This window comes from Nycticebus coucang, chromosome 13, assembly GCF_027406575.1.
Source record: "Nycticebus coucang isolate mNycCou1 chromosome 13, mNycCou1.pri, whole genome shotgun sequence".
Taxonomy (NCBI): Eukaryota; Metazoa; Chordata; class Mammalia; order Primates; family Lorisidae; genus Nycticebus; species Nycticebus coucang.
Window position 1 is genome coordinate 32,984,863 of NC_069792.1, and position 23,323 is coordinate 33,008,185.

At 42.5% G+C, this 23,323-nt stretch overlaps 1 protein-coding gene and 2 pseudogenes across 1 annotated transcript in view; 1 reads left to right on the forward strand and 2 right to left on the reverse strand.

Annotated features, from left to right (window-relative positions):
* The window catches only part of LOC128563566 (uncharacterized), an 856,840-nt gene that overhangs the window by 345,541 nt on the left and 487,976 nt on the right, over positions 1–23,323 (forward strand). The window lies entirely within an intron of this gene.
* Positions 4,737–6,989, reverse strand: LOC128563558 (nitric oxide-associated protein 1-like; annotated as a pseudogene).
* On the reverse strand, positions 11,706–13,769 carry LOC128563563 (lisH domain-containing protein ARMC9-like; annotated as a pseudogene).

Sequence of the window (23,323 nt, forward strand, 5' to 3'; positions counted from 1 at the left end):
TTAGTTAGGGTTCATCAGAGCAGTTAACAATGGGTGCCATTGGTATGGCCTTAGTTATCCTGTTTCCTATGTCTGAGGGATTGGCGTGTTTTTCACTCTAAATGTGTTTAGAAATATGTTGATATCTCTGCATGTTATTAGAGAACAAAATAGTCCAAAGAGCGGGTTTTTAAAGAAGAAAAACATCTAAATGTAGTTAACTATTTATCTCACTAATCTTTACCTGTCACTGTTTAACCTGGCCCTGGTGTTTGAATTAACTATTTTGATAATAAATTGAAGCAAATTTTAAATCTAAATGGAATCATTCCCCTCTCCCTAGTTTAAAATATTACCTTCGAATGTTACTTAAAATGTGTAATATATACAAATACCTTCTGATGATATTAAGGTTCTAATGGTTTTATAACAGATCACGCTGAAATGAACATCTTTCTTTTTGTCTGTGTGAAGGATTTCATTGGCATCCACTCCTACATGACATGAATATGTTTCTATTTGATACATGTTGCTGAATTGCTTTCCACAAGAATTTCAAAAAATTATGACATAAATAATGCCTCAGGGTGTTTGTTGTACCTTACCCTTATCGTCTGGCAGTATGTCAAATACTTTACGTTTTTGCTCAATTGATGGAAAAATACAAAACATTCCTTCAAAATTTCCAATTTAAGTATATGTGCTGCCAAAGCGAGCACTCCTTCAAAAATTTCCTTGGTTATTAGCATCACGGTTGAACATTTTCCCATCTATGTTTTTCCTAGCAGTCCTCGGTCGTGCCCCTTTTCCTTTTAAGTACCGGGGGTATTAAGAAGCCTATTTAAAAACTCATCTGGCTCAGCACCTGTAGCTCAGTGAGTAGGGCGCCAGCCATGTACGCTGAGGCTGGTGGGTTTGAGCCTGGCCCAGGCCTGCTACACAACAATGACAATTACAACCAAAAAACAGCTGCACGTTGTGGTGGGTGCCTTAGTCCCAGCTACTTGGGAGGCTGAGGCAAGAGAATCGCTTAAGCCCGAGAGTTTGAGGTTCCTGTGAGCTGTCACTTCATGGCACTCTACCGAGGGCGAAACTGAGACTCTGTCTCAAAAAAAAAGAAAAGGAAAAAAAAAAAAAAAACATGAAACTCATCTGTATGAGCTTTTTACATAAATGTTATTTCTTCTTATGCCTTGTTACAAATGTTTTCCCAGATTATTGTTTTTTTTTCACCAAGTGTAAAAATATATATATCTTTGTATTATTTATTTATTTTTTTTTTTTTTGAGACAGAGTCTCACTATGTCACCCTCGGTAGAGTACCGTGGCATCATAGCTCACAGAAAGCTCAAACTCTTGGGCTCAAACAGATGCCCGCCTCAATGCCCGGCTATTTTTTATTTATTTATTTATTTTGTTTTCTTCTCTAAAATACATTTCTGTAAGTTATTTTACTTCTCCAGAAATTATATATATATATTTTTTTTGTAGAGACAGAGTCTCACTGTACCGCCCTCGGGTAGGGTGCCGTGGCATCTCACGGCTCACAGCAACCTCTAACTATTGGGCTTACGCGATTCTCTTGCCTCAGCCTCCCGAGCAGCTGGGACTACAGGCGTCCGCCACAACGCCCGGCTATTTTTTTGTTAGTTTGGTCGGGGCTGGGTTTGAACCCGCCACCCTCGGCATATGGGGCCGGCGCCCTACTCACTGAGCCACAGGCGCCGCCACTTCTCCAGAAATTAAAAACAATGCTATCTCAGTAGATTCAGGCTGGGTGTGCTGGTGTGTGTCTGTAGCCCCCGCTGCCGCAGAGGTGGGAACGTTGCTTTATCCCAAGAGTTCAGGGTCACAGTTAGCCATGACTGCACTATTGCACTCTAGCTTGGGCCACAAGTGAGACCCTGTCTCTATTTAAGGGGGAAAAAAAAAAAAAAGATTCAGGCCTAAGCTCTGAACTGTGAATTCTTGTTTTCAACTACAAATAGAAAGATAAAGACTACAATTTGTTTTGGAAAGACAGGGTCCTGTTCCGTCTCCCAGGCTGGAGTGCAGTGGTGTGATCATGGCTCACTGTGACTTGCATCTCCTGGGCTCAGGAGATCCTCTTGCCTCAACTTCTGAAGGAGCCGGGGCTACATGTGCATACTACCATACCTGGCTAAGTTTTGAAAGTGTCACCCTTGGTAGAGTGCGGTGGCATCACAGCTCACAGCAACCTCCAGCTCCTGGGCTTAGGTGATCCTCTTGCCTGAGCCTCCCGAGTAGCTGGGACTACGGGCACCCGCCACAACGCCCAGCTATTTTTTTCTTGCAGTTTGGCTGGGGCCGGGTTCAAACCTGCCACCCTCAGCATATGGGGCTGGCGCCCTACTCACTGAGCCACCGGCGCCACCCAAGTTTTTAAAATTTTTGTGGAGACAGGGTCTCTGCTACTTTGTCTATGCTGGTCTCAACTCCTGGCCTCAAGTGATCCTCCTGTCTTGGCCTCTCAAAATGCTGGGATTACAGGCATGAGCCATTGTGCTTGGAGCGCAATTTTAACTTGTAGTAAAATTAATGGTATTTCATTCCCTCCAAAAAACCTGCCAGTGAAACCTAAAAAACGCCGATCAATTTTCTCAACTTGGGAACTACTGCCCTCTAGAGGTGCAGTTGGAAACCTTGGGGCTACGTTTCAGTTTTAATGACCGATGGGCAGAGGGAGTTGCTACTGGCGTCCAGTGTCTGGGGATGAGGGATGCCATCCACGCTGAAACGGTTTTACACACGAAGAACATCTCCCCCAACATACCACTAGTACTATACTACCCTTTGAAACACTATGAAAGTGAGATTTTCAAAGTTGTAAGTTGCATCTTAAAAAACTTGTCATATTTAGTGTAAGGAGACTTAGCAGAAAAGGAGGGTGTGAAGTACACAGGGCTTCCACATGTCGGGAGAGAACACAGGTCCATCAAGACACTCACGGATCTAACTGCATTTCAGCCCAGCTTAACCCACCAGCATTTATCTCAGTGTTAGGATCTGAGACGCGCCGATTGTTTCTACACAGCTGTAGTAAAACTCACCTAGGAATAACCAAAAGTAAAGCCGTCTGATCGATACATGTTGTACAGGTACAGACAGGCCAATGTTAATAACATGGGTAGTAAGTGCTCTCCTGATTGTGGAATAGACTCCAGATACTAGGAACACACATCTTCTTCTTCTTTTTTTCTTTTTTGTAGAGACAGAGTCTCACTGTATCGCCCCCGGGTAGGATGCCATGGCATCACACGGCTCACAGCAACCTCCAACTCCTGGGCCCAGGCGATTCTTTTGCCTCAGCCTCCCGAACAGCTGGGACTACAGGCGCCCGCCACAACACCCGGCCTTTTTTTTGTTGCAGTTTGGCCGGGGCTGGGTTTGAACCTGCCACCCTCGGCATATGGGGCCGGCGCCCTACTCACTGAGCCACAGGCGCCGCCCAGGAACACACATCTTTATGAAAGATTCTTAGACACTGTTAAATTGTGTTAGGTGAAGTTCTACTTGTTCTCAATATGTATTCTCCCCTTGTCAGTAAAAATCTGAAACAGTGCCCATTTCCTCCTTCACTTCCCAGTTTCCATGACGTTTATCAACAGACTGTGTAAACCAATGTGTGTAACATCCAGCTTTTCCCCTTCCTTTAAATAGGGAAGCTGCTTGCTCTCCACTCTTTCCCCTTCTTCACACTTGCTGGGAAAGGATGAGGACTTGGAAAACCGTTACCTTAGACCTAGAGATGGAAGGCGCAGAATGTTCTACCAGTTGTGTCCACGGATGATTATTCACTTTTACTTATAAGCCAGTGTATTATTTTTTCATGTGACTGTTAACTTGCCTTGTCAACTACAGACTCCAAATGACAGAAATGACATCTGGTCTCAAAAAAAAAAAAAAAAAGCAGTGGGAAAAACTTGAATATATCAGGCTTTCTTTTTATATAAATGGGTCACAAATATATACCGTAAACATACCCTGTAAGAAAGGGCTCTGCGCCTGTAGCACAGTGGTCATGGTGCCAGCCACATGCACCGAGGCTGGCTGGTTCAAGGCTGGCCCGGGTCAGCTAAACAACAATGAAAACTGCAACAAGAAAATAGCTGGGTGTTGTGGTGGGTGTCCGCAGTCCCAGCTACTAGGGAGGCTGAGGCAAGAGAATCACCCAAGCCCAAGAGTTGGAGGTTGCTGTGAGTTGTGACGTCACAGCACTCTACCAACACAGCAAGACTCCTGTCTCCAAAAAAAAAAAAAAAAAAAAGAGAAGAAAAGAAATAGATATATAACCTCTATTTACAAGCTCAGTACATTATGAATAGGCACAGTCCTGGTTAGTTTAAAAAGGTCAACTGTTGGGCGGCGCCTGTGGCTCAAGGAGTAGGGCACTGGTCCCATATGCCGGAGGTGGCGAGTTCAAACCCAGCTCCGGCCAAAAACCACAAAAAAAAAAAAAGGTCATTGTTGGGTGAGCAGGGCGCCGGCCCCATATGCCAGAGGTGGCAGGTTCAAAGCTCAGCCCTGGCCAAAAACTGCAAAAAAAAAAAAAAAAAGGTCAACTGTTAAGATCTTTAAATGGGGTAGGAGCAGGGGAATTTTATTATAGGCTATATTTATTTTATTTTATTTTTTTTTTTGCAATTTTTGGCCATGGCTGGGTTTGAACCCGCCACCTCCGGCATGTGCACTGGCACCCTACTCCTTGAGCCGCAGGCACCGCCCATAGGCTATATTTAATATAATTTCTTTTTTTGCAGTTTTGGCTGGGCCGGGCTTCAACCCGCCACCCACGGCATATGGGGCTGGCGCCCTACTCCTTGAGCCACAGGTGCCTCCCATATTTAATATAATTTCAATGTGTCTTGTTATGGTCAATATCCAGCAGGAACAAAGTCAGCCTCATACATTTATCCTTTCTTCTTCTGCAGATTATACACGAGGGAAGGAGGCTTCTTGGTTTTATAGGCCGCACTTTTCTTGATGCGCTGTCCTTTGATGTTAACGATATACGGCAAGAGCGGGGGCCGGACCGTCAGAACCGTTCCTTGAGGTGTGTAGCCTCGGAGATGCAATCTGTCCTTCCCACGAGGCGTTACTGCAACCCAACCTGCAGAGGAAAACTTGATGTCAGCAACCGCTTCGGATTCCCCAAGTCCTTCTTTTACTATAATGTCTTCAGCAACAAGAGAAGGAAAGTCTGCCATTCCTTCTTTTCCACCCATTGGAACCTGCAGTAACGTGTGACCTGCCTGCTTCTCATACAAACTATCCGCCTTGTCCAAGGAAGTAATGTGCACGGGGAGGAGGTTGGAAGCCACAACCGTAAACCGGGCTGACTGGTTTCCCTGTAGGAAATCAATGCAGCCTAGAGCACCCAAAAATAGAACCATTCGTGGTTTAAGCACAAAAGTTCTTGGAACAATGAAATTTGTTGGCAAAACAATCTTTACTTCTTCTTCTGTTAGAAGATTTAAAATGCAATTTTCTTTTGTAATTCCTGGCGTGTCATAAAACCAGCGGGCATCTCTCACATCTTGTGCAGTCAATACTACTTGTTTGGTGGATGTAGGTTCAACTGTAACGGGTTCATTTTCCATGTCAAAGGCAAGTGAATCAGCATCAAATTCAAAGGCATCTTCATCCTTCTGTTCTTCTGAATCCAAGAATGTTCTTCCAACTCTCCCTACTACATAGCCATGCTTTTTCAAAACATTAAGTTGATGTTGTTCTTGCTCGCTAAGATCTTCTAGGGCTTTAGCTGCATCTTCTTTAAGTCTTTTGTGCCTTTCAAACATTCTATAAGGAGTTGGGTTGCAAATAGGAAACTTGAGAAGGTTTAATGTAGTTCCTGGCCAAGAGGAGATGGTGGCCCGGTCGATGGCCTGGGCGCCCTTGGCGGTGCAGTAATCGGACTTCAGGAGCGTGTTAAAGAGAGTGGACTTGCCAGCGTTTGTGGATCCTACCAGGTAGACATCACCACGGTAGCGCCAGGAGCGCTGAAGTGCCGAGATTAACTCTTCGATGCCATAGCCAGTCTTGGCGCTGATGAGACGCACGTCCCGGACCACCGTGCACGACCTGTCCGACCGATTCGAATTCTCCTCTCTGTCCTGCGGCCCGTCCCGGCTGGGGAGCTGTGGCCCTCCGTGGCCAGGGGCCAGCAAAAGTCCGGCGCGGGCACAGTCGTTCCACAGCCGCTCCCGGAGCCGCTGCCGGTAGCCGGGGGGTCTTGGGGCAGCAGGTCCACTTTGTTCCCCAGCACGATCAGCTGCTTGGGGCCTACCAGTGCCGGCAGGTCGGGCAGCAGGGCGTCGGGCAGGTGGAGCAGGTCCACCATGTAGAGCACCAGGGCGGGCCCGGGCCGCCGCCGCGCGGTGCTCACCAGCTCAGAGTACTGTTCGCGGCTCCCCTGCAGGCGCAGGGCGCGCTGGTGGTGCACCAGGAGCCAGCAGCGCTGGCCCACGTCCGGCGCCAGCCCGCCGTCCGCCTGCGCCGCGCGCAGGAACTTCTCGCTGGGCAGGTAGCCGGGCACGCCGGGGTCCTGGCAGTGCAGCTCTGCCCCGCAACCCGAGCAGTGCTGGCCGCTGGGCGGCACCGCCGGGTCCGGGTGCCCCACGACAGGGTGCGCCCGGCGGCCGACCCGTGGCTTCTGCGTCCGCCTGGGTTGCTCCCTCTCCTGGTGCTGCTGCTGCAGTTGTTCCAGCAGCTCTTTCCGGGTGGGCGCGGGCTCAGGCTCCAGGACGTACTCGGGGAACAGAAACCGCTCCTGCATGTTAGGGCTTCCTTCATAACTCTCAGCCTCCGTGAGGCCATGAGGAGGCTCAGGGCCCAGGTCCGCCGCGGGCCCGGAGGAGGCGGCGGCCGCGCACCGCCTCCCCAGGAGCGTCTCCCAGAGGCCATGGCGCCCTACAGTGGGAGCGGATCGCCGCAGGAAGGGACTGAGCAGCGTGGGCGCCAGGCGTGCAGACAGCATGGGGAGCGCTGCTCCGGGCAGCTTTTTTATTTTATTTTTTGTAGAGACAGAGTCTCACTTTATGGCCCTCGGTAGAGTGCCGTGGCCTCACACAGCTCACAGCAACCTCCAACTCCTGGGCTTAAGCGATTCTCTTGCCTCAGCCTCCCGAGCAGCTGGGACTACAGGCGCCCGGCCATATTTTGGTTGCAGTTTGGCCGAGGCCGGGTTTGAACCCACCACCCTCGGTATATGGGGCTGGCGCCTTACCGACTGAGCCATACCCCGGGGCAGGTTCGAACATACAAGCCGCATGGCTGGCACCCTAACCACTGAGCTATGGGCATCCTGCCAGCAAATATATAAATTTTTACACTGTCATAGGAGCAACCATGTCAAAGATACAAAGGTTAAATTTGTTCTCATAAGTAAGAATCTTTTGAGGGCATCAGAGAAAAAAAAATGCTACTTCCTAATAGTCACAAAAAAGGAATATTTTTTTTTCCCAAATGAATATTTTAGCCCTAGGATAGTAATATGTTCTAGTACATAACATTAGCTTTTAAATTAGAAAAATAAAGCCATAAGAAAATTAAAATACCTTCTAAAGAAAAATGTCAATCAACCCAACACCTCAAATTTTCATGTACATATTTAATAATAATTACAAAGCTTGAATTATAAATATATTATATTTAATTGTATTCATAATTATAATTTTTTTTTTTTTTTTTTTTTTTTTTTTGTAGAGACAGAATCTCACTGTACCGCCCTCGGGTAGAGTGGCGTGGCGTCACACGGCTCACAGCAACCTCTAACTCTTGGGCTTACGCGATTCTCTTGCCTCAGCCTCGCCCGGCTATTTTTTTGTTGCAGTTTGGCCGGGGCTGGGTTTGAACCGCCACCCTCGGCATATGGGGCCAGCGCCCTACTCACTGAGCCACAGGCGCCGCCCCATAATTATAATTTTAATTGCTACATAATATATTGAGTTAAATTATTACAGTTTACCCTTTCTATACAACTTTCTAAAGTAAATGATGAAAACATCTTCAAAATAAGGTACAAGTTTATTTTACTTTTTGCTATCCTAATCTAGTTAAAAAAATAACAATACCCCATTCTCTATTAAGAATATATATTTATTATGTACCTATACATAGAAATAAAAGTTAGTTGATACCAAATGGCATGTGTGTACGGATTGCTCTATGTATAAAAACCTGACAAGGCAGAGGAAGAGCTATGTAATTTGTGGTTGAAAAGGCCTTTCCTGCTGGCCAAAATTCAAAACAATAATTTCAAGTACAGTGATGATGATAAATATAAATAATGATCGAAAAGTAAGACGTAAAGTGAAAAATATATACTTGTACACACTGTTATAATTATCATTAGAGAAATAAAATTAAGATTAATTTTTATGAGATAAAATTAGATAATTAGGAGAATACAGGAAAGAAAATCACTAAAATATTAAAAATTACTAGGTCTCGGGAGGCAGGAGGGTACTTGGGGGGGGAACCTCACCTAATGTGCATAATGCAATGGTACATTTAAAAACTATTAAGAAAAGAGTATGGGTGGCACCTGTGGCTCAGTGAGTAGGGCGCCGGCTCCATATACCGAGGGTGGCGGGTTCAAACTCAGCCCCGGCCACACTGCAACAACAACAAAAAATAGCCGGGCGTTGTGGCGGGCGCCTGTAGTCCCAGCTGCTCGGGAGGCTGAGGCAAGAGAATAGCTTAAGCCCAGGAGTTGGAGGTTGCTGTGAGCCGTGTGACGCCACGGCACTCTGCCCGAGGGTGATACAGTGAGACTCTGTCTCTACAAAAAAAAAAAAAAAACAGAAAGAGTGTAATTGTGATGGACATATTAATCAGTTCAATGTAAACATTTCACATTGTATATCAAATCAGTTATCCTGCCATAATGCATCATAATTACAAAGGTATCATAAATGCATCAAGGTACACAGTTATGATTTAATAAAAACAAAAAAATTTTAAAAAGTAAAAAATAAATAAACAAATAAATTGAAAAAAATTACTAGGTCTGGGTGGCAAAAAATATGGGTAATACTTTATTAACTGCTATTTTCAAATTTTTCTTTAATTCACTTATACTACTTTTTATTACATAAATATTCATCCTATAAATTTTATATGAAATAGAGATCAGAAAAAAAAGTGATCAGTAAGTTGTACATGTTTGTCTTTATGTATTTTATTTAGCAGAAACCTACTATGGATGAAGTTACTTCATTTTAAGTATATGTTGCCCTAAAGTTGCCACTAATTTCAACTTTGGGGGAATGGTATTTTTTCTGTTAAAAAAAATTCCTCTTACTACCTTCTGAATGCTTCTTTCATCGTCATCTTCAGATGGATCTGACTGGTGTTTTGGACTGTCCATTGGAAGGAATGCTCTGACATCTGGACTAAAAACAAAAATGAACTTTATTATAACTTCAACAGCATTTCTACAGGTTTTCTGCCTTTTAAAATAGAAACCAATATAGAAATAACTATATTAGCACTGATAGTAAGAAAGCCAACAAAATCTATTAACATTATAAAAGCAATAAGAAAATTATTTTTTTAAAAAACAAGGAAACCAACAGACAAATGGGCAAAGGCATAAAGAGGTAGTTGATAGAGACAACGTAAATGACAAAGCAAATTTATGAAGATGCTAACTTCACTAATAACCAAAAAATATAAATTAAAACAAGAAGGATATACCATTTTATATCTACTAACAGACAAAAATTAGGAAGATAATACCAGGGGTGGTGCCTGTGGGTCAGTGAGTAGGGTGCCGGCCCCTTATACTGAGGGTAGCGGGTTTGAACCCAGCCCCAGCAAAAAAATAGCCGGGTGTTGTGGCAGGATCCTGTAGTCCCAGCTACTTGGGAGGCTAAGGCAAGAGACTCGCCTAAGCCCAGGATATGGAGGTTGCTGTGAGCTGTAACACCACAGCTCTCTACAAAAGGCGACAAAGTAAGACTCTGCCTCTAAAAAAAAAAAAAAAAAGAGGGGAAAAAGAAAGCTAATACCAGAAGTTAGTAAGGACTTAGGGAAAGAGACACCCTCATGTATTGCTGGTGAGAAGACAGAACAAGACAACTTTTCTGTAAAGAAACCTGGCAATACTTGCTGAAACTGTGTATGCATTTTCTCTGGGCCCAGAAATTCCAGTTCTAGGAATTAAACCATACAAAAATTATGTGCAGGACCAGGCAAAGGCATGTAGTAACCATGACATTCACTGCAGGATTCTCTACAGTAGGAATTTGAAGCAAAGTAGGCATCAGGGAAATCAACTATGCTAACAGACTACAGAAAATATCAGTCAGCAGCCAGAAACAAGGAACCGTAACACAGGATATATATATTTCCTTTCTATCTACATATATATATATATATATATATATATATAAATATGTGTACACACAAAGCATCAGTAAGTCTAATTTTAACAAAGTTACATAGATACAGATATGCAAGCACATATATCCAACATATTAACCTGGATGTCAACGGTGACGATGAGGAAATGGTTACGAAGATCAAGGCTGAGGAGAAAGACACAGCACCCACAGCACAGTGGTTCTGGCGCTGGCCAAATGCACCAAGGGTGGAGGGTTTGAACCCGGCACGGGCCAGCTAAACAACAATGACAACTGCAACAAAAAATAGCTGGGCGTTGTGGCAGGTGCCTGTAGTCTCAGCTACTGGGAGGCTCAGGCAAGAGAATCACTTAAGCCCAAGAGTTTGAGGTTGCTGTGAGCTGTGACACCAAAGCACTCTACCAAGGGCAACATAGTGAGACTCTCTGTTGCCAATAAATAAATAAATACATAATAAAGAGAAAAAATGGACTAAAATGAAAGATGGGCCACGCGTGGATTAGTGACAATTCTGAGGAATGATTCACTCTCTACACCTGGTACAATGTACATTCGTTGCAGGGAATTCAAAAGATAAACAATTACAAACAATATACATTCATTGCAGGGAATTCAAAAGATAAAAAAAAAATTTTTAAAAAGGGAAGGGCTGGCTCGGCACCTGTGGCTCAAGTGGCTAAGGCACCAGCTACATACACCTAACCTGGAAGGTTCGAATCCAGCCTGGGCCTGCCAAACAACAATGATAGCTACAACCAAAAAATAGCCAGGCGCTGTGGCGGGCGCCTATAGTCCCAGCTACTTGGGAGGCAGAGGCAGGAGAATCTCTTGAGCCCAGGAGCTGGAGGTTGCTGTGAGCTGTGATGCCATGGCACTCTACCTAGGGTGACAGCTTGAGGCTCTGTCTCAAAAAATAAATAAATAAATAAAATACAAATAAAAAGGGAAGGGCTGGCATGAATGTAAAATGGTACAGCTGCTGTGAAAAACAGTTTCATAGTTCCTTGAAAAGTTAAACAGTTACTGTATGTCCCCACAATTCCACTCCTGGGCATATATCCAAGAGAAATAACAACACATGAGTATGTTCACACAAAAACTCACACAGGACTACTCAGAGCAGCATTATTTTTTGTTTGTTTGTTTGTTTTGGATTGAATGAATAAATGTGGGGGATGCCATTTTCCACAGTGGTGCTGGAAAGGCTGGCACCTGTTTTCATTCCCTGACAGGAACCTGGGGAAGCCACCCTTAACAGTGGGGCAGGATTTAGGAGAGGAAAGGGAGGGGCCACATAAAGAGAACACACAAGGCTAGGGAAGGGCTTCTGTAATTGCCTTTAAATTCTTTTTGTTGGCTGTATCTGTTAAGTGTGATAAGATATTATTAATCTTTGGACAATCTGGCCTTGAATACCTGAATGAACTCTTGTTAGTGGGTTCACTTAGGTCTCTTCACCTCCCTAAATGCTTCTTGAATGAATGCTGGCAGAAGCATGACAAGGCCCTATAAGACAGTCCATGTATCTTTCCGGTACATTTCTTGTGAATGATTCACAAGAAAGATCCCGGAATGTTGCCTTAAACTGACCAGAATTAAGTTGCTTGATGATAAATTCTATCTGGCGGGGCGGTGCCTGTGGCTCAAGGAGTAGGGCGTCGGTCCCATATGCCAGAAGTGATGGGTTCAAACACAGTCCCAGCCAAAAACGAAAAAAAAAAAAAAAATCTGGTGGATCATTTCAGTGTTGCCTTCTTTGATGAAGCAGTGTAGGATGTCTTCCATCCCCATTGCTCTCACTTCCTCCTGGATGGACAGAATAGAAAGGATGCTGTACAGAGCTCCATTCACATACGGCTGGATCTCGTGGCTTTTATGGCCAAGCAGATCTGAAAGGACTTTGAGCACGAGGCCTGCCACCTTGGCACACATGTTCTTCCCTGCATTCCGGAGGCAGAGGTTCATAAGCAAAGCCACTAAGAACTCCAGTGTGTAGTCAGACAGGCAATCAGAGTCCTTCAGAATATCAATCAGCCAGAAGATGAGACCATCTTGAAGCGATGCAGCGGGCGCCTGAGGCTGAACTTTTGCAAGGCCCCAAGGACATTCTCCTGGGTGATGACATCCTTGTCCTCCTTCAGCCTTCCCTCCAGCATCCACAGCACCATTTTGTTCTGAGCAAGGTAGAGGTGACCTTCAGCTAGTGACGCAAAAGCGTTGATGAGCCTGGCCATGTACTGCCGCACCACCTCACTCTTTGCGTGCAGCAAGTGAAGCACATTTCTCTGGTTGTGGGTATGACAGTCCAAGAGGTCGTTGCTGATGTAGGCCTGCAGAACCGCCTCCCTCTGCTCTCCAGGACGGGAGGTGCTCAAGCGCCAGCGCAGAGCCTGCAACAAGAAGGCTTTTAAACGATCACTCCCCCAAATCAAATCCTTCTTCAGTTTCTCATAATCCAGGGAGGGCGGTAATGGGACATCTTTCAGTCTCACGGGTGCCAAGGAAGCTTGTAACATGGTGGAAGCCGTCCCAGGCCTTGTGAAGTCCACGCTATGAGCCAGGCTCTGCCACATCTGGTTGCTGAAGAGGCAGACACGGACACTCTGGAGGTACTCAGGAGTGATCGTCTTGCCACTGACTGTGGCCTGAGAGAATCCGCCAGCTCTGCTGTGACTCCAATGAGATTGTGGTAGTCTGCTTGGATCTTACTGTACGTCTCAGGTAGGTCACTGACCTAAGTTCAGCTCTGACCAGCTGCTGGTGGAGCTGCTGCAACATCTCTTTGTTACTTTGTCCATTCTCCTTATACACTGTTAAAAGCTTCAGCGTGTTGCTATCTTTAAATATTAAAGCTAGAAACTTTTCCAACTTCAACTTTAACTCCGGAGTCCAGGAATGCTGAAAGAGTTCTTTAAACGAAGGGTGTACCATAGGGTTGGGAAGAAAAGGAAGGGCATAGAAAGGAAGAAACTCGGTGGTCTGGCTCAGCGCTGCTCCTTTGGTCTCCAGGTAGGTTTTGAAGTAAGAAATCCTTTCCTCCAGCTCCTCTCTGTCCGGTCTCCCTACGGAATGTTTCAGAGGATAGATGGCAAAATGGATGTGAAGATAGAATTCCAACTTCTGGGCAAGGGCGTCACCATTTTGGATGAAACTGGGAATGTGTTCTTCCCATTAATTGAAGAACACCTTCTGGTCTCCATTGTCAAATGCAGAGACAAGAGCCTTCTGAATTATCAATGATTTAGAGTCCTGTAAAGATCCACCTGCTGTTTTACATAATGGTTTTCCTTTTATTTTGCATTCTTTGGAAAATGTTTTCAAGGTATCTTCAAATTCAGCAAAATCTAAATAGTCTTTCACTAGTTCGAGTATTTCAGATTCATGAGCCAGAATATCCCCCATATTGAACTGTTCCTGGTAATTCTCACAGGAAAAATGTCTGTACTTCGGCCGCGGACCAGCCTCCACCCTACAGCATTATTCATAATAGCTAAAAAGTGGAAACACCCCAAATATCCATCAGTGGATGAATGGATAAACAAAATGTGGTTTATGATCAAGTGATTCTCTTGCCTCAGCCTCCCAAGTAGCTGGGACTACAAGTGCCTGCCACAACACCCAGCCTTTTTTTTTTTTTTTTTTTTTTCTTAGAGACAAGGTCTGGCTCTGACTCAGGACGGTTTCAAACACATGAGCTCAGGCAATCCACCCGACTCAGCCTCCCAGAGTGCTAGGACTACAGGCATGAGCCACCACACCCAGCCGAAAGGATCACATATTGTGATCCTTTTCTATTTGTTTATTTATTATTCTATTTGTTTCCATTTGATTTGACTATTTGATTTGATTCTATTTGTTTATTATTAGCTTTGCCAAAGCTAGACCACAAAAAATTGATTAAAAACTCAACTTGTTCCTCTCCACGGTAATCTTTTTTTTGAGACAGAGTTTTACTATGTCGCCCTGGGTAGAGTGGTGTCACAGCTCACAGCAACCTCAATCCCTTGGGCTTAAGCAATTCTCTTGCTTCAGCCTCCCAAACAGCTGGGACCACAGGTGCCTGCCACAGTGCCCGACTATTTATTTTGTTGTTGTTGCAGTAGTCACGTTGATTTGAGCAGGCTCAGGCCGGTTTGACCCACCAGCCTGGGTGTACGTGGCCCGTACTCTACCCACTGCGCTGCAGGTGCTGCCCATTCTCCACGGAAATCTTTAGTAAGATTTACCCACTCTGAAGAGAAACCAGACCGTACTGTATGATTTCACTTTATTTATTTAGTTTTTGAGGTTGAGTCTCAAGCTGTCACCCTGGGTAGAGTGCTGTAGCGTCACAGCTCACAGCAACCTCAAACTCTTGGGCTTAAGCTATTCTCTTGCCTCAGCCTCCCGAGTAGCTGGCACTACAGGCACCCGCCACAATGCCCAGCTATTTTTTGGTTGTAGTTACACTTGTCATCGTTGATTTTAGCAGGCTCAGGCCAGGTTCAAATTCGCTATCCTTGGTGTATGTGGCGGGTGCTGTACCCACTGAACTACCGGCACTGCCCGTATGATTTCATTTTTGATATACTCAGAATAGGCAAATCTATAGAGACAGGAATAGAATAGTGGTTTCAAAAGTTAGAGGAAGAGACAATTTGGAGATAGTTTCTTTTGTGGGGGGGATGAAAATATCAGATTAGACTTGGAGTAATAGAATTAGATGCTGAAGATGGTTGAACAGCATTGTGACTATATTAAACACCACTGAATTATATACTTTAAAATACTTAAAATGTTGAATTTTATCTCAATAAAAGGGGGTGGGGATTTTTAATCTTACCACACACAAGCACTATTACCATTTTAGCATGTTTTATTTCAGTCTTGTTCTCTGCATAATTAGGATCATGCTATATTTAAATTTTTATGTTTTTCACTTAAAAATTAATTATAAACATTTGCCAATGTTGTTAAAAAAACTCTTGATAAACAGTAACTTTCGATAGATATATGATGTTGTATAATATGGGTGCACCAAAAGTTACTGAATGAAAAAAATAAAAAGACATGTTACTGAATGATTCTTTTACTTTAGGATCTATAGATGGCTTCCAACTTTTTACTATACAATTTCATTACTATAAATAACACTGCAATTGACCACCTTTCTGCTAACGTTAGAACTGCACAGATTTTTTTTTTCTTTGAGATAGAGCCTTATTTTGCTGCCCTCAGTAGAGTACTGTGGCATCATAGCTCACAGCAACCTCAAAGTCTTGGGCTTAAGCAATTTTCTTGCCACAGCCTCCCAAATACCTGGGATGACAGGCGCCCACTACAACACCCAGCTATACTTAGACACTGGGTCTCGCTCTAGCTCAGGCTGGTCTTCAACCCATGCACCTAGGCAATCCACCAGCCTCGAAACTGCAGATTTTTACAAATAAAATGACTGGTCAGAATTGTAAAGAATTTTTCAGCATTAAATAATTTGTTAAAGTGATTTCCAAAGAGGTTATACCAATTTACACTCTGTTAGCAGTATAGGAACACCCTGAAAACTCTCCCAGCCTTGGTTTGCATTAAAGGTATATACAAATACACATTGTATATTAACATCTTTGATAATTTGGTAAGTGAAAAACTGCATTTTTCTAAAAAGGTATTACGCAAATGCAAATTAAAGAAACTAACGACTTACTAAAATGGAAAGACTAACAATGCTAAGTGCTGGTGAGATAAGCAATGTGATTTGATGGTAGAAGTATGAAACTGGTACTAACATTTTGGAAAACCATTCAACATTATCCACTAAGGTTAAACATATACATATCCTATAACCCAGAAGTTCTGCTTCAAGATACATAAAGAATGTTTGCATGTGTGCACCAAAAGTTGTTAATGACAATATAATTTACAATAGCCAGAAAACAGAAACAACTCAAGTGTGCATCAATAGTAGAACAGATTACTGTGGCACATTCATACAATGGAATATTACATAGCAAAGGAAATAAATTACAGCTCCATAGAACAAGTTGGGTAACTCTCACCTTGTTGAAAATAAGCCAGCTGGAGAAAAAAAATTGTATGATTCTATTTACATACAGTTTAAAAACTAGGCGGCGAATCTATATTATTAAAAATCAGGACAATAGTTACTTTTAGGAAGAAAAGAAGACACAGAGATTGAAAGAGGATGTGTGAGGGGCTTCAGGGGTATTGATAACGTTTTATTTCTTGGCCTGGTGGGGGGTAAAAGTGACAACTGAGGTGTGTTCCCTTTCTGATCATTCGTTGAGCTGTATAGACATCATCTGGGCACTTTTCTGAATCTTACGCTTCCATTTTTTTTCTTTCTTTCTTTATTTTTTTGAGGGTCACCCAGGCTAGAGTACAATGGCATGGTCATAGCTCATTGTAAACTCAAATTCCAGGGCTCAAGCAATCCTTCCACCTCAGCCTGCCAAATAGCTGGGGCCACAATCATGTGCAATCACAACAAGCTAATTTTTATTTTTATTTTTTGTAGAGATAAAATCTTGCTGTCTTACCTGTGCTGGTTTTGAACTCCTGGCCTCAAGCAATCCTTGTGCCCCAGCCTCCCAAAGTGCTAGGATTATAAGCAAGAGCCACTGCATCGGGCCATTTTCATTTCTTAAGGAAATGTTCAGTTTTTCTAATAATTAATCAGCCACTTGTATCTCCTCTTTTGTAAACAGCTCTTTTGCTTTATTTTTCTTTCGGTGTCTTGAGGGTATTATTTGCATGAGTTCTTTCTATATTAACTTTACTTCTCTATTGATTTTTATTATGGAAAATATTTTTGTATTTTTCATTTACGATTGATAATTCATTTATGATTTACGAGAAGTTTTTAATACTCAAATTTCTCTGTGTTTTACTTTGTGATACATCATTCATTGCCAGTATTCTCAGACAACCCTCCTCCATATACAGGTCAGAGAAACTAATAACATTTTATTCTACTTTTTAATGATTTTTAAATTTGATTTTAATAAAGTTATCTTAAAAATGAGCTTTTATCTATTGAAGTAAAGCTTTTTTTTTTTTTTTTAAGAGACAGAGTCTCACTTTGTCGCCTGCGGTAGAGTGCCAAGACGTCATAGCTCACAGCAACCTCCAGCTCTTGGGCTTAGGCGATTCTCTTGCCTCAGCCTCCCAAGTAGCTGGGACTATAGGCTCCCGCCACAATGCCCAGCTACTGAAGTAAAGCTATTTTTAAAGTACATTTCCTCAATAGTAATAAAAGGCTTGATTGGCTTCTTGCAATCTTACTATTTTAAGGCAGCGCCTGAGGCTCAGTGAGTAGGGCGCAGGCCCCATACGCCGAGGGTGGCGGGTTCAAACCCAGCCCCGGCCAAACTGCAACAAAAAAATAGCCGGGCGTTGTGGTGGGTGCCTGTAGTACCAGCTCCTCGGGAGGCTGTGGCAAGAGAATCATATAAGCCCAAGAGTTAGAGGTTCCTGTGAGCCGTGTGACGCCATGGCACTGTACCCAAGGGTGGTACAGTGAGACTCTGTCTCTACAAAAAAAAAAAAAAAAAACCTTTACTATTTTAAATGAAGATATCAAATGAAGAGCATGAAAATTAAAGTTCTGTTAAGAAGAGAAGGGATCGAGAAAATATGAAAGGTCACTTTTATTACAAAGAAAATGTCAGTTAAAAAATTAAGTTTAAAAAACTCCTGGCTATTCTGGGGGTGCTGGAAATGTTCTCTATCTTGAATGTACTGTCGGTGGCTACAGGGGGCAAAAGTATAGAAAAATCCATTGAGTTGTATGCTCAAGAACTGTATATTTTACAGTACAATGTTTTATAAATTGGCGATTTTAAATAATCAAGTTGCTTTTAGTTGAATTTTAATGTCAAATATAACATCTTTGTAATACTACACTTCAAGATTCAGAATATTTAGTATTTATTATATATATAGCATTAGAACTTCTGAGTAACAATTAAAAATATTAGAATAATCACCACCCTCATCATTTGTATACTTATTCCAAGTCAGCTCTGTCAAAACAGAACAGATTAAAGCTTTGAATGCATGGAATATATTTCAAAGAAGCCAGTCATATACCATTTCAGAGTAACAGCCAGTGCACAGAGCCAAGACTGGCGGTTAGAAGGGTACATCTAAACTGAAGATAGCATAGAACTTGTCCTCAGGAAAAGGCATAATGTTTAACCAAGTAATTCCACTAAGAGCCAAACTGTAAAAGAATCTTTGCTAAATTAGCTGGGCATTGTGGCAGGTGCCAGTAGGCCCAGCTACTCAGGAAGCTGAGGCAAGAGGTTTGCTTGAGCCCAAGAGTTGGAGGTTGTTGCGAGCTATGACATCATGGAGCTTAACCCAGAGCAACTGACTGAGACAAGACTCTGTCTCAAAGAAAAAAAAAAAAAGAAAGAAAGAAAAAAGTCTTCATTAAGGAACAGACTAGAAAGGGAATTCAATTTCATGTGAAGACCCCTGCTCGAACTGCACTGGTTAATCCAGGGGCAAGACCTCCTTGACCCTTGTCCTACCTGTGAGCATCAGGGGAAATCCATAGCTCTGGGCAGAAGATCTTGTCAGGGAAGAATCAGTTTTAGTATTTTTAGTAACTTAATAAATTAAGTAAATTAAAAAAGAGTGGAAGTTGGCTTTGTGCCTGTAGCTCAGTGGGTAGGGCACCAGCTATATACAGCAAGGGTGGCGGGTTCGATCCCAGCCCAGGCCAGCTAAACATCAATGACATCTGCAACAACAAATAGCCGGGTATTGTGGCGGGCACCTGTAGTCTCAGCTACTTGGGAGGTTGAGGCAAGAGAATTGCTTAAGCCCAAGAGTTTTAGCTTGCTGTGAGCTGTGATGCCACAGCACTCTACCGAGGGTGACAAAGCAAAACTATGTCTCAAAAAAAAAAAAAAAAAAGAGTTGATGCCTTCTTTGAACTATGAAGAACTATATAAATGGTAATCATGGTTTTTAGAACAAGTGCTCAAAAACACAGTCCTTCAGTGTTGTACTTCTGAAAATATTATTTAAGTGTTTTGTGTTTACATCCTTATCTATATAAAGCAACTTCTGCATTTACATAGCTAAGTAAGGTGTGGAAAAGCTCCACAGATATTTTACTTTACCCTCTTTATTTCTTCTTAGAATATAATACTTTATGCATACAAAACAATGTAAGTACTGTAACATATATTAAATTACCAAGGACAATAAAGGTAATCACTATGAACCAACTACTAGACTCAAAAATAAAAACATAAACTAAGCCACAGATCTACCAATGTTTTCACAGGTATTTCTTTCTTTCTTCTTCTTCTTCTTTTTTTTTTTTTTTTGCAGTTTTTGGCTGGGGCTGGGTTTTTAAACCCGCCACCTCTGGCATATGGGGCCAGCGCCCTACTCCGTTGAGCCACAAGCGCCACCCTTCTTTCTTATTTTTTACAGACAAGGTCTTGCTATGTCAGTCAGGCTGGAGTACAGTGGTGCCATAGTAGCTCACCATCAAACCATTTTTAAATGGGGTTCAAGCAATCCTGTGTCTTCCTGAGGAGCTGGGACTACAAGTGCTACCACACCTGGCTAATTTTTTTAATTTTCTAGAGACAGGTCTTGCTATACTCAGGCTGGTCTCAAATTTCTGGCCTTGAGTGATCCCCCAACCTCGGCCTTCCAAAGAGCTGAGATTACAGGCATGGGCCAACAGGGCAGCCAGGCCTGGGAAAGTGCCTTCATCTGCCTACAATACTATGCTGAGAAAGACTAGAGGCCTTCTGTGGGTCAACAGAACACTGCTGCAGCTAGAACAAAGGCTGGGGGCATGTGTGCCTGACCCTACCAACGCCATCAGCCTCATCTCCTTTCCAAAACCCTACCCTGTTCCAGTCACCATGGAATGTTATAAGTGGCCTCGAGGTTCCGGGTTTTTGCATCCTCTGTTACATGTACTCCTCCCTTTACCTGAATGTTCTCCCTACCTTTTTTTCTTGAATGATTATACATGCATTAAGTCCTAGAAGGCTTTCCTTGACATCCTCAAAAAGAGAGGGCCACATATTTTTCTGTTATCTTCTGACATCTCTACCATAGAAACTACCCAGCTTCAATTACTTGTTTATACGTCTGACTCTCCCACTGGGCTGGGAACCCATGCCTCTAGAAGGGATGAAAGGGATGGAAGTCATTTTTTTGTGTGTGGTTTTTGGCCGGGGCTGGGTTTGAACCCGCCACCTCCGGCATATGGGACCGGCGCCCTACTCCTTCAGCCACAGGCGCCGCCCTGGGATGGAAGTCATTTAGTTTTACATTCCCAAAGCAGGCAATGGGCACTTAAATGCTTTTTGAAGGCACAAACATAGTATCAAATAATTAGTAAAATATTTTAACTGCATTATGCAAATTTATTTCAAGTTTAATCTGTAAAACTAATTCAAATACAAATGGAAGAAAGAAAAGAAAACAAGTTGATGAAGGGCAAAGGGAATTAAGAACATCAGGGAGGAAATGCTCCAGGAAGAATTTACAAACATACCTAGTATACAGCACGATTTCACAGAAGAGATAAAATCTCTGTGAGGCTTATTTAACATTCTTAGATTTGGTTTCAGCATCCCTTCAGAATACAATGATAATGACTTACTGGTTATAGAGCTCTGGATGCCTAACCAGGTTTTGAATAAATTCATTCAGTCCTGCTCTTCTTTGTTTAATAAAATCTGTTAAGAGAAATATAAGACCTTCGGTTTATTTATGTCAGATTATGTAACTATCATCAATACAATTACATAAGAATAAACAGGTACAGACGGTACATTTTGATTAAGTATCTATTTCTCAATTCATGCTTCTTGGTTACAATGAGGAATAAATGCTCAGAAATATACATCTATAAATCCAATAATTAACATAAATCAGATAATGTAGCTTCCAAAATAACTTAAAAGCTATCTATTTTGGATTGTGAATACATTCAACTACAAAACTTAGAAAAGTACTTTGCTTTGTCTAACTCCTCATGTACTGTCAAGTAATGAATAAAAATGAACACTAATAACTATCATGCTAACTTTTAAAAAACAAATGACAAAAATAAGTATTACTGGAAATCCTTTGCAACTGGGGAATAGTGATTAATTGATTAACTGAGTATTACCAAAACTCTGGTTTAACCCTCATTGTTAAAAACGCCCTTGAAAATGTATGGGTACATTGTCCTAACAAGTACTTGTACAGCATCTTCTAAGTATTTTATTTGTTGATAATTGAGGGTCATATAACAGCAGTTTAGTAATAAATGTGAAGCATAAGCCTTTCTTTGAATTAGAAAACTTTACCCAAGTATCTTGTCTCTGGTACTTATTAGATGACCTTAAACCTTTCTAAGACTTAAATCCTTACTTTAAAATGGGGATACAAACAGTATTCATATGTCAAAATGCTGCTATATGATTAAATGAGACACACAGTAATGCATATAAGCTTATAGCAGAATGTCTGGCAGATGGTTAGGATGTAATCATTAGCTGCTATTATTTTTATTAAATGTGGGGTTAAAAAGCCATCATCCTAAACCCTAATACTTAAGAAATATACAGAAAAAACTGAAGAAATGTGACTTGATAAAGTGCCTCCTAATAGTGAATATCTGAATAAAAACCCACAAACAGTATGTCACTGAATAATGAATTTTGGTTTAGTAAATCCACTCAATAAAGGATTTAAAGTACACCATTTGTCCCCAAACTGATGGGTTATTTCCAGTCACGTAGGTTTATTTCTACTTCTTATATGTTAAGTATGGCTGTTAAAGAACAAATATAAAATTAGGTGCGGACTTTTGGACTGATGCACTTGGTACATTTTTTGTCAACTATGAATTCTCTGAAGAATTTCAGGTATCTTGTAAGATTCTTCCAAGGACATTTTTTCATGTCACCAGACAACGCACATGTGAGGATTACATTAAAAACTGTACTTGAGGCTTGGGCCTGTAGCTTACTGAGTAGGGTGCTGGCCACATACACCGAAGCTGGCAGGTTTGAGCCCAGCCTCGACCTGTTAAACAACAATGTAAACTGCAACCAAGAAATAGTCAGGCATTGTGGTGGGCACCTATAGTCCCAGCTACTTGGGAGGCTGAGGCAATAGAATCGCTTAAGCCCAAGAGTTTTGAGGTTGCTGTGAACTGTGATGCCACAGCACTCTACCATGGGTGATATAGTCAGACTCTGTTTAAAAAAAATAAAAAATAAAAAACTGTGCTTGAAAAACAGTTATTTCTTGAGAGCTGGACTTAGGAACATGGGAGGAAGAACTAATATGAATGACTGCATTGGGAATATTAAAAGAAAATTTATTTTTTCTCCTTGGAGGCAGAGTCTTACTATGTTACCCTCTGAGCTACAGAGTGCTGTAGCATCACAGCTCACAGCAACCTCAAACTCTTGGGCTTAAGCGATTCTCTTGCCTCAGCCTCCCTAGTAGCTGGGACTACAGGTTTCTGCCACAACACCCGGCGATTTTTGTGTTGTAGTTGCCATTATTGTTTAGCTGGCCCCTGCCGGGTCAAACCCACCAGCCTTGGTGTATGTGGCCGGCGCCCTACCCACTGAACTATGGGTGCTGCCTTTAAAAGAAATTTTTTTTTTTTTTTTTTGAGACAGAGTCTCACTTTGTTGCCCTGGGTAGAATGCCCTGGCATGACAGCTCACAGCAGACTCCAGCTGTTGGGCTTAGGCGATTCTCTTGTCTCAGCTTCCCGAGTAGCTGGGATTACAGGTGCCCACCACAACACCCGGCTATTTTTTTTGTTGTTGTTGCAGTTTGGACGGGGCCGGGTTTGAATCTGCCACCCTTGGTATATGGGGCTGGCGCCCTACTCACTGAGCCACAGGCACTGCCCCTAAAAGAAAATTTTAATGACTGTATGGAAGGAGCTTTAAATTCTTCTGTGG